Source organism: Miniopterus natalensis, chromosome 1, assembly GCF_054644295.1.
Source record: "Miniopterus natalensis isolate mMinNat1 chromosome 1, mMinNat1.hap1, whole genome shotgun sequence".
NCBI lineage: Eukaryota > Metazoa > Chordata > Mammalia > Chiroptera > Miniopteridae > Miniopterus > Miniopterus natalensis.
This window is the reverse complement of record NC_142081.1, coordinates 21,790,192-21,803,162: the sequence shown is the minus strand read 5'-3', so window position 1 is coordinate 21,803,162 and position 12,971 is coordinate 21,790,192. Positions and strand designations below refer to the sequence as shown.

Here is a 12,971-nt window from a genome sequence, read left to right as displayed (position 1 = left end):
CCAAAATGAAATATCACTTCACACCCACTAGGATGGCTATGATCAAAAAGACAATAAGAAGTATTGGTGAGGATGTGGAGAAACTGCAATGCTCATACACTGCAGGTAGGAATATAAAATGGCACAGACACTGGAAAACAGTATAGGACTCTCTCAAAAAGTTAAACCAAGTTATATATCTCAGCAATTCCACTCCTAGGTATATGCCCAAGAAAACTGAAAACATGTCAATATGAAACCTAAATATGAATGTTCACAGCATTATTCATAATAACTAAAAGTGGAAACAACCATAAGTCTATCAACTGATGACTGGATAAACAAAATGTGGTATATCCACAATGGAATATTATTCAACCATAAAAAGGAATAAAGTACTAATTTATGCTACAACATGGATAAACTTTGAAAACATTATGCTAAGTTAAAGAAGCCAGACACAAAACACTACATATTCTATGATTTCATTTATATGATGTCCACAACAGGCAACTTCATAGAGACAGAAATAATAGCGGTTGCCAGAGGCTGGGAGAAGAAGGGACTAGGGAGTTGCTCCTAATGAGCACAGGGTTTCTATTTGGGGTGATGAAAATGTTCTGGAATTTGATAGTGATAAGGGTTGCAGGACTTTATGAATATACTGAATTATATTAAAAGGGTGAAATATATGATATGTAAATTACATATCAATAAAGCTGTTATTTTTTAAAAAAACTTATTGGTCAAACTTCATCCATCCGTAATTCCTGTTTACAGTTTAAAGAACACTGTAGTCCTTATAAAAAGTAAGGCTGCACCCTGGCCCGTGTGGCTCAGTTGGTTGAGCATCGTCCCATGTACCAAAAAGTCGCCGGTTCGATTCCTAGTCAGAGCACACGCCCAAGTTGTGGGCCTGATCCCCAGTAAGGGACGTGCAGGAGGCAAATGATAAATGTTTAATGTTTCTCTCATACATCCATGTTTCTCTCTCTCCCTCTCTCCCCTTCCCTTCTCTCTAAAATAATAATAATATATTTTTATTTATTTATTTTAAAGTAAGGCCGGTAAGGAAGAGACCTGGTGCCAGTGAAATATCAGACTGGAGCTCCAAAAAGGGGCCCCTACTTTTATAACACAGAACCCCAAGAACAAAGCTCCTAATCCAAACAGGTAATGTATTACTCCAGCTAAAGGAGTGATGAACCTTTACAGCAAGTATCATCTAGCCATAAGAGCGAAAACGATACTCAAGAATATGCTGATTTGAAAAAGAGCAGTTAGAGAAATGTAAACAGGCCACTGGATGTGATAATATAAGCCCTCATTTCCCACAAACTCAAGATGGCAAACCACTCATTATTTTACTAATAACATCACTATTGTTACATAGTTAGGAGCCGTAACATTAATGATCATACTAATAATTTTCTGAATGCCCACTGCAGTGACAGTGCCCTTTACTATATCCATGAGGGGAGGACTCTATTTTCTCTTTACACCTCTAGCACTTGGAACACAACATGGCACAGAGGAGGAGTTCAATATCCAGCTATTGAATGAATGAATGCCAGTCACTTTGCTTGGTATTTTAATCACTTTTCTCCACCCTATATCCTCTATAGGGCTTAACACACAGCAGCATTCAACCACCTTGGTAATGGGCTCACTGACTTACTCACCAGACAACTGAGAGAAACAAGAAGTTACATGGAACAGCCCATTTTAGACTGATGTCACTCAGCCAGCCTGGTTCCAAGCTGCTAAGTTGGCCAGCAGGAGAAACAAAACAAAAGCTCCATAAACTTCTACCAACAAGGAATCAGGTAAGGTCAGTGGCCTGCCACAAGAGCCATTCACCTTCTCAAACATCCCCTCAGTATCCCTAGGGGTTGTAGAAGAGTAGGTCTAGGGATTTTCTACCCTGGAAATCTACTCTGTTATGAATCTGTTAGCCCACAAAACAACAACTGTTATCCAGTATGTGTAAGAACAGGCACCTGAAAAGGGGCACATGGGAGCCTTCAGGTACAGAATTAAATGTCTCATTACTCATAATGATTAAGTGCCCACTAAATGATGTACATAATATATATAAATGAACTATTCATTTGGGAAGAAAATGAAACACTCCCTATAAGTATCTGGGATATTATTTTGGCACTTGGTATCCTGGGGCACTAAACACACCTGTTCTTGTGTTGGGCATATGCATTTGAGTCTAGTGCAACGAATTCCGGGAGGAGAAGCTCAAAGCTCTATGCTGGGTCCTCTGCCCTCCTTTTTTTAACTGATTTTAAAGGAAGGAAGGAAGAAGGGAGGAAAGGAGAGGGAGAGAGAAAGAAACATCAGTGTGAGAGAGATACATGGATCAGTTGCCTCCCAGACATGCCCCGACTAGGGATGGAACCTGCAACCTGGGTATGTGCCCTGACCAGGAACTGAGCCCGTGACCTTTTAGTGCATAGGGACAACACTCAAACCACCTGAGCCACACAGGCCAGGCCCATAGGCTGGTTTTTCTGAGAGCCCTGGCTAATCATTTAACACGCACTGACTGCATTTGTGTGTGTGTGTGTGTGTGTGTATAAAGTGGGGATATAACCATCTTTGCCTCCCTTGACTGGGTAGTGGTTGCTAATAAAATAAATAGATACGTGAGAAAATGCCTTGCAAACTAAAAACATGCTTCATTTTTCCTTCTTGTACCTTTCACATTATTTTGTTTGCATTTTTACTACTCAATTCATCTTTAACTGAGCCAGAGGGAGAGAGAGCCTAGGCCTAGGTGGTACCGTGACTGGTTTTCAGTCAGGGGAGGAAATGGTAAAGATAAAATTCTCTTTGATGAGGAAAGGAAAGGGCCATGAGGCAACGAGGCTCCTGCTCCACTCGTTCTTCCTGTTTGTAATCAATGATCCCACTTTGCATAGAACAATGCCTGGCACACAGTAAGCACCCAATAAATATTAGCCATTATTATTTAAAGACCAGCACTGGGAAAACATCCAGGTGCACTGTAATAGCTGCTGGGCTGGGACCTGCCTGCTGTTCAGAAGTTGGTCGTTCAGGTACTAAATCAGCAATGGTGAGATCTAAACTGATTCTACCTAAAAATGAAAGATCTTGCTGCTTGCTTCTGATCTCTCCTTTCCTCTCCCTCTAATGAAAATAACATATTATTATTAATACTGGCTTTGTAGCTCACCCTTAGTAAAATGGCCACCTAACTGCATACAAATCTTTGCCCGGCCAGCATGGCTCAGCGGTTGAGCGTCAACCCAGGAACCAAGAGGTCACAGTTCAGTTCCAGGTCAGGGCACATGCCTGGGTTGTGGGCTCGATCCCCAGTAGGGGACGTGCAGGAGGCAGCTGTTCAATGATGCTTCTTCTCTCATCAATGTTTCTCTCTCTCTCCCTCTCTCGAAATGTCAATTAAAAATAAAATAAAATAAACCACTAATAGCATACAAATCTTTAAGAAACCTCTCTCACCCAGCCAGTGTGGCTCAGCGGCTGAGCATCAACCTATGATCCAGGAGATTGGGGTTCGATTCCTGGTCAGGGCACATGCCCAGGTTGTGGGCTCAATCCCCAGCAATGGGCTTGCAGGAGGCAGCCTATCAATGACTCTCATCATTGATGTTTCTATCTCTCTCTACCTCCCCCTTCCTCCCTCTGAAATAAAATTTTAAAAATATTTTTAAAAAAAAAAATTTTTTTTTAAACTCACCCACAAAGCTTTTCACTTTGTATAGAGTTTTAAGTAGAGTTTCTAAAATGAAAAATAACAGTACTTGATGACCTCCATTGTTCCAATTTAGAATTCAGAGCTGATTATGGTAGTGAAAGTGTCCAGCATTCAACCTCTGAGCCAAGCAGGCAACAGAATGACAATCTCCCTCAAGAAATTCCTTCTTAGCCCTCAGAGAATCATCCAGGAGGAAGACCACATGGACTTTGTTCTGAGGAGGCCTGGGAAAGGAAAAGCAAGAGATGAGGAAGAAACTGAAGTAAAGAACCTTGGAAGGAGGAAAGTTCAACAGAATAGTCAGACTCCAGAAATTAAACACCAAAGACAACAGAAAACAATCCCAAGGAAAGTAGCTCAGCATTGAGGTCCTTTCAGTTCTGGCCTCTCTTGATGAAGAGGATCTAATTTGTACCAACAACAATCATATAGTCCTTTAAATTTTTATAAAGGTGTTCCCAGTGGCGCCAAGGGCAAAAATCAGCTCCTAACCCAAAGCAATGGAAAGAGCTAAGAAATGCTTGGTTGCTCTCAATCACAACCTAATGCTTATAATAAATCCTACCCCTGAACCAACAAAGATTATTTTTTTAATGTTTTTGTTGATTTTAGAGAGAGAGGAAGGGAGAGGGAGAAGGAGAAAAACATTGATATGAGAAACATCAATTGACTGCCTCTCACATGTACCCTGACTGGGGATGAGCCACAACCTGGGCATGTGCCCTGACCAGGAATCTAACCAGTGACCGACCTTTCAGTATATGGATGATGCTCAACCAATTGAGCCACACCAGGCAAGGCCCAACAGATTATTTTATACCTCTCCACTGCAATTCTAAAACTAGTCTAAATCAATAGTTACCCCCAAAATTAAATTATTATTCTTTTTTAAAATATGTTTTTATTGATTTCAGAAAGAGGAAGGGAGAGAGAGCGAGATGAGAGAGAGTCATTGATCAGCTGCTTCCTGCACGCACACACCCAAACCCCGCCCCCCACCAGAGACTGAGCCAGAAACCCGGGCATGTGCCCTGACCAGGAATCGAACCATGACCTCTTGGTTTATGGGCTGACGCTCAACCACTGAACCACACCAGAGTGGATAAATCCTTCTTAATTACTTTTCTTTGTTGGTCTCTAGTTTATTTTGTTTTCAATCCATTTTTGGCTGGGTTCACTGAAAGAGACGAAACCCAAAGAAACCAACCAGATTCTCGCTCTTCTCAGAACTAGGACCACTATCCCAAAAGGAAAAAATAACTTGATTATTTCACTTAATTAACAGGCATGTATTGAGCTTCACCTAATGTCTAGCACTAACCTGATGATGTTAGACCAGCACAGGTAGAGAACTTGGGTTACGGTTTCCTTCTCCCAGGAGAGGGAAAGGGGAAGTGGAAGGTGAGGAAACTCTTTCTTGAAAAATCTAGACCCACTTTCATCATGCTGAAAAAAGCTCCAGGCAATGATTTAAGTCCATGGTCTAATTTTCAAACAGGATTTTACTTAAACAATGTCAACCAGATCAGTGGCCACTCATCTTTTAAAGCCCAAATGATAAGGAGGTTCTATTCCAATAGCAAACCCCCACTGCCAGAAAGTTCTAGTAAACCTGTTTCTTCAACCCAGCAAGTTCAGAAAAATCCCTCTCATTCTGTCCTAAAAGAAGTGTATCTTTGTGTTTATCCATGTATTTATCAACACACAACTGTTTCTCAATCAAATGTTTTCTTAAGACCACTAAAGTCATGAGATTGGCTTCACAAATACACTGAGCACATTCAGTAAGGGCAAATATCATGTTCTTCCACTCAAGTGGCTCCAAAGTGTTCCATTACTTGAGAGGTCAGGAATTCTCCTCCAATGTCTTAGAACTACCCCTGGTGCTTCTGACACATGGTCTCACAGACACTGCCTGCCACTCCCTTCGTACTCTAGAGCAGGAGAGAGAATGTTCTATGTAGAGATGATCCACACAATGAATTCTTTAAAAAGTCATTTTTAGCCCGGCTGACATGACTTCGTGGTTGAACATCAACCTACGAACCATGAAGTCAAGGTGTGATTCCCAGTCAGGGCACATGCCCAAGTTGCCAGCTCGATGTTTCTCTCTCTCCCTCTCTCTTTCTCTCTCTCTCTCCCCCTCTCCCTTCCTCTCTCTGAAATCAATAAAAACATAAAAAAAAGTCATTTTTAGCTTCATGATCAATCTCTTTGACCTCACCCAATTCACCGAGGTCAGCTCTCCATTTATATCAGAATAAAAAGTTTTCCAAAGCAAAGCTGAATTCTGAGGACAGAGTGGAAATACTGAGTCATCCTCAAGACCCACATCATCCTCAAAGGACTCTTCCAAAGAGCTTACAAATAGATGGAAGATGCAGCTCCCCTTTTAAGTGGCACTATATACCTATATTTGGCTAGCTATAAAAACAGACATAAGGTCTGATAAAGGCTCTGAGACTCAGCAGTAAAAGCACCCGGCTAGACAGAAGACAAGAGAGCTTGGTTCAAGTCCACCTCTACCTGGGTCACACCAGGGGCACTTTACTCAACCCTTCTCTCGCTCAAGTCTTCATTCTCAACCCACCATCTGTTAATGTCATCCTGGTTCTGAGCTTCCCAAACAGAATCTACTCCATGCTAGCAAGGGGTCTGGTCTGTACGGTTCACCACTGCAGCCTAGGACAGGGTCTGACACATAATAGGAAATCAACACATATTTGTTAAAATAAATGAATAAACACAGTGCAAAATGCATATGCTACAGTCTCTGTGGAAGAGAACAGTTCACTATTACCATTAGCGTTCACCCAACCAGCCTCCACCACCAAATGACTTTAGAATAACCTTAAAGGAGTTAATTAATTGCCCGGAGGGAGATCGCAGTTCAATTCCCAGTCAGGGTGCATGCCCAGGTTGTGGCTGGGGGGGGGGGGGGGGGGAGCGTGCAAGAGGCAGCCAATCAGTGACTCTCTCATCATTGATGTTTCTATCTCTCGCTCCCTCTCTTTTCCTCTCTCTGAAATCAATAAAGGCATATTTTTTAAAAAGTACTGTTGGGGAAAAAAGTTATTTATCTGAACCTCAGCTTGCTGTGAGGATTAAATGAGATGATGCACACCAAGCACTTAGCACAGCGGAGGTAAGCAGTAAATGCTGGAGAAGTGTTGACTGACATTATTGCTGTAGTCCTGGTTTACCTCTAGGCCACAGTCATTGCAGCCACTACAGAATTTTATTCCATTATCCCAAGTAAAAACTCTGCTGAGGGAGTTTTCCAATAAATGCCTCCTTAAAGAACTAGAGATAATGAGATAAGGAAGATACTTAGTATTTACTATTCCCTCCCTCAAAATGATTTATCTTCAATTTGGGGGGGGGAGGGGGAAGCTGTTTTAAGATTGCAGAATACCGCCAAGCCAGGCGTGGCTCAACGGATAAGCGTCGCCCTAGAATCCAGGCGATAGGGGTTCGATTCCCGGTCAGGGCACATGCCCGGGTTGCGGGCTCGATCCCCAGTCAGGGGCCTGCAGGAGGCAGCCAATCAATGACTCTCTCATCATTGATGTTTCTCTCTCTCCCTCTCCTTTCCTCTCTCTGAAATCAATATATATTTTTAAAAAAAGATTACAGAATACATATATTATGCATAAGAAAGCATTCAGTCTTCAAAACAATGATTCCAAGAATTATTATTACACCAGAGACTCACTAAAGTGTTTTTCTCACAGTTTATGCTGAAGATCTTAATAGATGATGCAGCCTTATAAGGAGACCTTCAGGGTCTGGGTCAGAGACTAAGAGGGGTCTGGTTTCTCTTCAATATGGAGTGAGATAGTGGAGCCCTACCTAAGTAACAATATAGCATATAACTATTTTGAAGTCAGTTAACAATAGTAACCCCTCCAGCAATATCACCCGCCTCTGAATTGTCATAATATTTTCTCAATACTTCTCTGACATTACCCACCTTATTTCTATATATTTGTCTTCTATTACCTCTAGACTGTCCTCTCCCCAAGGGCAAACTCACTGTCTTACTACCATTTTATCATTTTATATTTCCCTCAGTTGTCAGCACATGGTAGGCACTCATTAAATGTTTACTGAATTAATGATTACATCAATTTATTCTTAGACATTTCATTCATTCAACAAATATTTAAGTACCTACTATGTGCCACACACTGTCTAGATGCTGACAAACAGAAAAGGTAAAAATCACCGCCCAATGAAAATGTTCTAAAAATGACTGTGGTGATGGTTGTACGTATCTGTGAATAAACTAAAAGCCATTGGATTTATTACACTTTAAGTGGGTGAATGGTATGGTATGTAAATTATATCTCAATAAAGCTGTTTTTAAAAAAAATAAATGCAGCCCTAGCCAGCCTTGCTCAGTGGTTAGAGCATCAGCCTACGAACTGAAGGGTCCTGGTTTGATTCTGGCAAAGGGCACATACTTCAGTTGCAGACTCGATTCCCGGCCCCAGTCGAGGCACATGCAGGAAGCAACCAGTCGATGTATCTCTCTCACATTGATGTTCCTCTCTCTCTCACCTCTCTCTCCTTCCACGCTCTCTAAAAAGCAATGGAAAAAATATCCTAGAGGATTAGAAAATAAATAAAAAAGAATGGGTGCTCTTATTTAAATAAACAAATGCAACATTGAAAATGATTGAGATACTATTGGTTTTCCTTAATTGTAAAATTAACTAATTAACTTTCTGTAGTTATGTATGTTCAGTATTTTAACATGCTAGGTATATGTTATTTTTATAATTGGAAAATAATAAAAGATGTATAAAAAAAGACCAAAAAAAATTACTTCCCTCTGGGATGGTCTATTAACAGGTACAGGGTGTTCTTGTGGGGTGATGAAATGTTTTAGAACTAGACAGAGGTGGTGGTTGCACAACTTGTAACTAAATACCACTGAATTGTTACTTTAAAATGATTACATGTGGCTCAGTTGGTTGGGCGTCGATTCCCAGTCAGAGCAGATGCCCAGGTTACCAGCTCGATCCCAAGTAGGGGAGTGCAGGAGGTGGCCAATAGATGTTCCTCTCTCTCTAAAAATCAATTTTTAAATCTTTAAAATAATAAAATGGTTATGTGAATTACACCTCAATAAAAATTTAAAAAATCACTGCCCTCATGGAGCTTGCATTCTAATGGGAAGACAATAGCCAAATAATTAAAACATATGGTATACAAAATGCCCATCAACAAGTGAATGGATGAACAAATCTGGTATATCCATACAGTAGAATACTACTCAGCAATGAAAAGAAATGAACTAAGCCTGGTCAGTGTAGCTCATTGGTTGAGCGTCAACCTAGGAATCAAACTGTCACAATTTGGTTTCTGGTCAGGGCTCGTGCCCCATTGTGGGCTTGATCCCTGGTAGGGGACATTCAGGAGGCAATGATGTTTCTCTCTCATTGATATTTCTATCTCTCTATCCTTCTCCCTTCCTCTCTCTCTTAAAAAACAAAACAAAACATTATGGTGAGCAAAAGAAGCCAGTCACAAAACAGTACTGCATGATTCTATTCACATGAAAGTCAAACCTATAGTTAAACAGATCAGAAGTTGCTGGGGACTGACTACCTAGAGGCACAAGGGAACCTTTTGTGGGGATAAAAATGTTCTCCATCTTGACTGTGGTGGTGGTGGTTACACATGTATACATATATTTGTCAAAACCCATAGAACTGTATACTTACAATGTGTATATTATATTCTCTGTAAATTATACCACAAAAGAGTTGATTTTTAATCCTAACCTGAGGATATTTATTCCATTGCTTTTCAGGGAGAATGGGGGGGGGGGAGAGGGAGAGAGAGAGAGAGAGAGAGAGAGAGAAACATCGATGTGAGAAGACATACGGATTGGTTGTCTCCCACACGAAACCCAACCAGGGCCAGGAATCAAGCCTGCAACTGAGGCACCTGCCCTTGGCTGGAATTAAACCCAGAACCCTTCAGTCCAAGGGCCACCGCTCTAGCCACTGAGCCAAACCACTAGAGCTGTACTTTCTTCTTATGTCGCGTCAAATGATGATAAGTTGTGTGAAGAAAAATCAGGAAAGGAGACTAGGACTACAGGGTGGGGAAAGGGGTTGCTCTTGTAAATATGATGGTCAAGGAAGGCTGTACTTTAACGCCAAAACCTTTCTAGGCCACTCCTTTTTTAAAAAAATTGTAGCAAACTCAATTTTCTGTGGTAATGAAAGGAAAAGGAATGTCATGAAAAATCCAAAACAGTACGTAAGCCTAAAATCATTTATGTTTAGTTCTAGACAGAAACTCCCCTTCCCCCAAAAGTGGCAGATTTTTCAGAGAGATTACTCAAACTAATAAGGCACATAATCAACACTCAATAAATGTTTATGACTGTTGTTGAATGATACATGTAAACTGAATTGAGCTCTTTGAAAAAGTTTATGAGAGATTATGGAAAACAGTTTAGTCATGAGGATGACATATTGACCAGGCAGAAGCGATGGGGCTGAAAGTAGAAGAATTTCTAGAATACTCTATGACTGCTGAGTTGCTCTCTTACCCTGAACCTGGGGTGTCTGCTACTACATGCCAGAACCAAGCTCTGTCAGTTCTTTTCAAGCATTCTACCATCTAGACTCAAATTCCCTGGGAAAGACAGCAATAATCCAGTCACAAATAGAAGGAAATCAGGAAAGGGGGGGAAATATTTCCAGAAGCTACTAGAAAGTAGAATCATCCTCCAGTGAAGTCAAGCCAAAGGTCAAGCGCTTACATATGGCTGGTCTACACACTCTTCTGCCCAGGAACTCCAGCCACTACCAAGGCAACCACATAAACAGTTTAAACAGAACCTCTTAATTGCTAGCCAAAAGTCATTGGAAAGAGAGGCAAAATGAACAAAACATCCTCCAAGGAAGCATCTACCCTTTCCTGCCTCCAAAAGTCCCTCTGTGCCCCTTCTCATAGGTTTTTCCAATTTCTCTTGCCTAGAACTTTCTACAATCCTGTTTTCCTTCCCTTCTTCAAGGTCTCATCCATTAGCTTTTCTCTGATTTCCCACACCAATCAAATGTGCTCAATACATTTAGCCATTCTAACCCTAGATAGGAATGATCTCATGGGAGGTCCTCCCAAAGCAAGTAAGACTCCCCGGAAAAGCTGAGCCAGCTGTCAGAAACCCTTCTTCTGTGCTACACAATCTCCAAGGATAAACTCAAAGGTGGTACAGCCAGGAGATGCATCCACAGGGAAAACATGTAAAGTCAACCAAATAAGAAATCTTCTTCTTATACTACTCGACTCAAAAAGCCAAATGTTTGCCCAATTCCAGAAAAAGCAATCATTTTAAGGAAGTGACAGGCCAGAAAAAAATAGAATCACACAAACTGGAGGTAACTTGAAATAGTTAAAAATAGGTTCCCTGAAAAGCTGACTCACAGTGATTTTGGTGGCTTATATGGGTCAAATTATAAACAGCCCTCTACTAAACAAAATAGTCTCCCAGGTTAAATGCCAGGAGCCTGTCTGTTATAACAGCCCAAGGCTGAGAAAGCTCAGAAGATGCAGAGCAGAAACTGAAGGCTCACAATAGGGGCTCTTTCATTTTTTTTGCCTGTCTGAGTCATCCTCAACCCGGCATTTCACAGTAATCCCATACAATGCCCTCCCCCTCCACCATTATTACTAAACAAAAGGGGCTTTTACTTGGGTTTTTAGAAGTAAAAGGCAGCAGTAGCAGAGGGAGCCTCTGCTACTCCTCCAATTATTGCTTATTATTTTGACAGACAGCTCCTAAGTAGATCTATGGCTTTTTGTTACTTTTTAAAATATGGCACCTAAGAACCAACAGTAAATATATATTCATGTTCTGACCAGAACTTACCAAAGGGCTAACAGCCAGAGCACCAAAACTGGTCCTTACATTTTAAGAATTTGACCATTTGAAGAGAAAAATTGGGAAGTCCCACAATTTAGAAGATTATGATCCCCCTGGCTCATGGCCTACTGACCAGAATTAAGTTAAGGGGTTTCTGCCAGCCTGTCTGAAACCCAGGGCCTGGAAACAGCAAGCCCCAGCAAGGTACCCTAGACCAGGAAGCAGAGGAAGGGCCAAGGGGTCACCGGCAGATGAGTCCAAGACAAGAGTACCAGCACAGCCAGTTTGTGGTTCAGAATTCCCATACAGTCTGAAAACATCCTCTATTTTCCATTCCTGGATCCCATTAAAATAATGTCTCTTTTAGCGAATTAAAAAAAAAAAAAAAAGCCAAGTGTCAGTATTATGAGCCACACTATTCTGGGACCGTAAACAAGTGAAGCAGCCAAGCAATGTGATGGTTCTTAAAGGGACGATCTCAGCGAGATGAGGTCCACCACTGACTTCGCTGAGGGAAGGGCAGAGAAGACTCGCTTGGCCTCCCGTTTCAGGGACTGCCCAAGGCTGTCAATTTCTGAGTCAAGGACAGCCTGCCCCAGTGGACACTCTTAGCTTATCATTGACCACTCCGGCTCACTGGCTTCCTTAGCACCCTGCATGCTCGGCATGAGGAGTCTTTTGACCTGAAAAACTCCCTGGTTCTCCCAATGTCCCAGTCAGGGGGTCAGTCAGCATGCTGCTCTATCCTCTTGGAAAGAGGACAGTTATAGGAAGTTTGTAGAAAAGAGACAATGAGGAGAATGGGTGATTATGGAAAAAAAAAAACTAGTATGGGGGTTAAATATACATGTACACAAGAATGAAGAGAAAAATGACTTTTAATTTTGAATCTTTTTTCTCTCTTACTAATAAACATTCTGATAAGATGTCTGAATTCCTCACAAGACCCAACAAATAAGGAAATACTATTCTCTTCCACCCCTAAGGACCCTAGTTATTAGGACTTTATTCTTCTAACCTTTGACTTATTTGCTAAAGGTGTTGCCTCTAACTTAGAGAGATTACGATGATTTGTCAGTGTGGATCATCTACTTATTATGAACTGCAAATAATGGATCCCTGAGTCCTTTGGTTTTCCTAGTATACAGTTCCACTGAGGCTTAGAAAAATCAGTGAATACAACCCAGAAAGTCTAACCATTTCACAAGAGAGGTTACAAAATATGCCAAAAGAAAATATTGATTTCACCTAGATTACTTCTGAGAAGTAGAGAACCAAAAGAGGGAGAGGAAAAACCTGGTGTGTTAATGAAATGTTTTGTTCCTAATATACTTCCCACTTCACTAGAATCCA

The 12,971-nt window shown here is 41.2% G+C and overlaps 1 protein-coding gene across 4 annotated transcripts in view; it reads right to left on the bottom strand.

Moving 5' to 3' along the window:
• The window catches only part of ZFYVE1 (zinc finger FYVE-type containing 1), a 51,525-nt gene that overhangs the window by 25,902 nt on the left and 12,652 nt on the right, over positions 1-12,971 (bottom strand). The gene's annotated exons all lie outside the window — the stretch shown is intronic.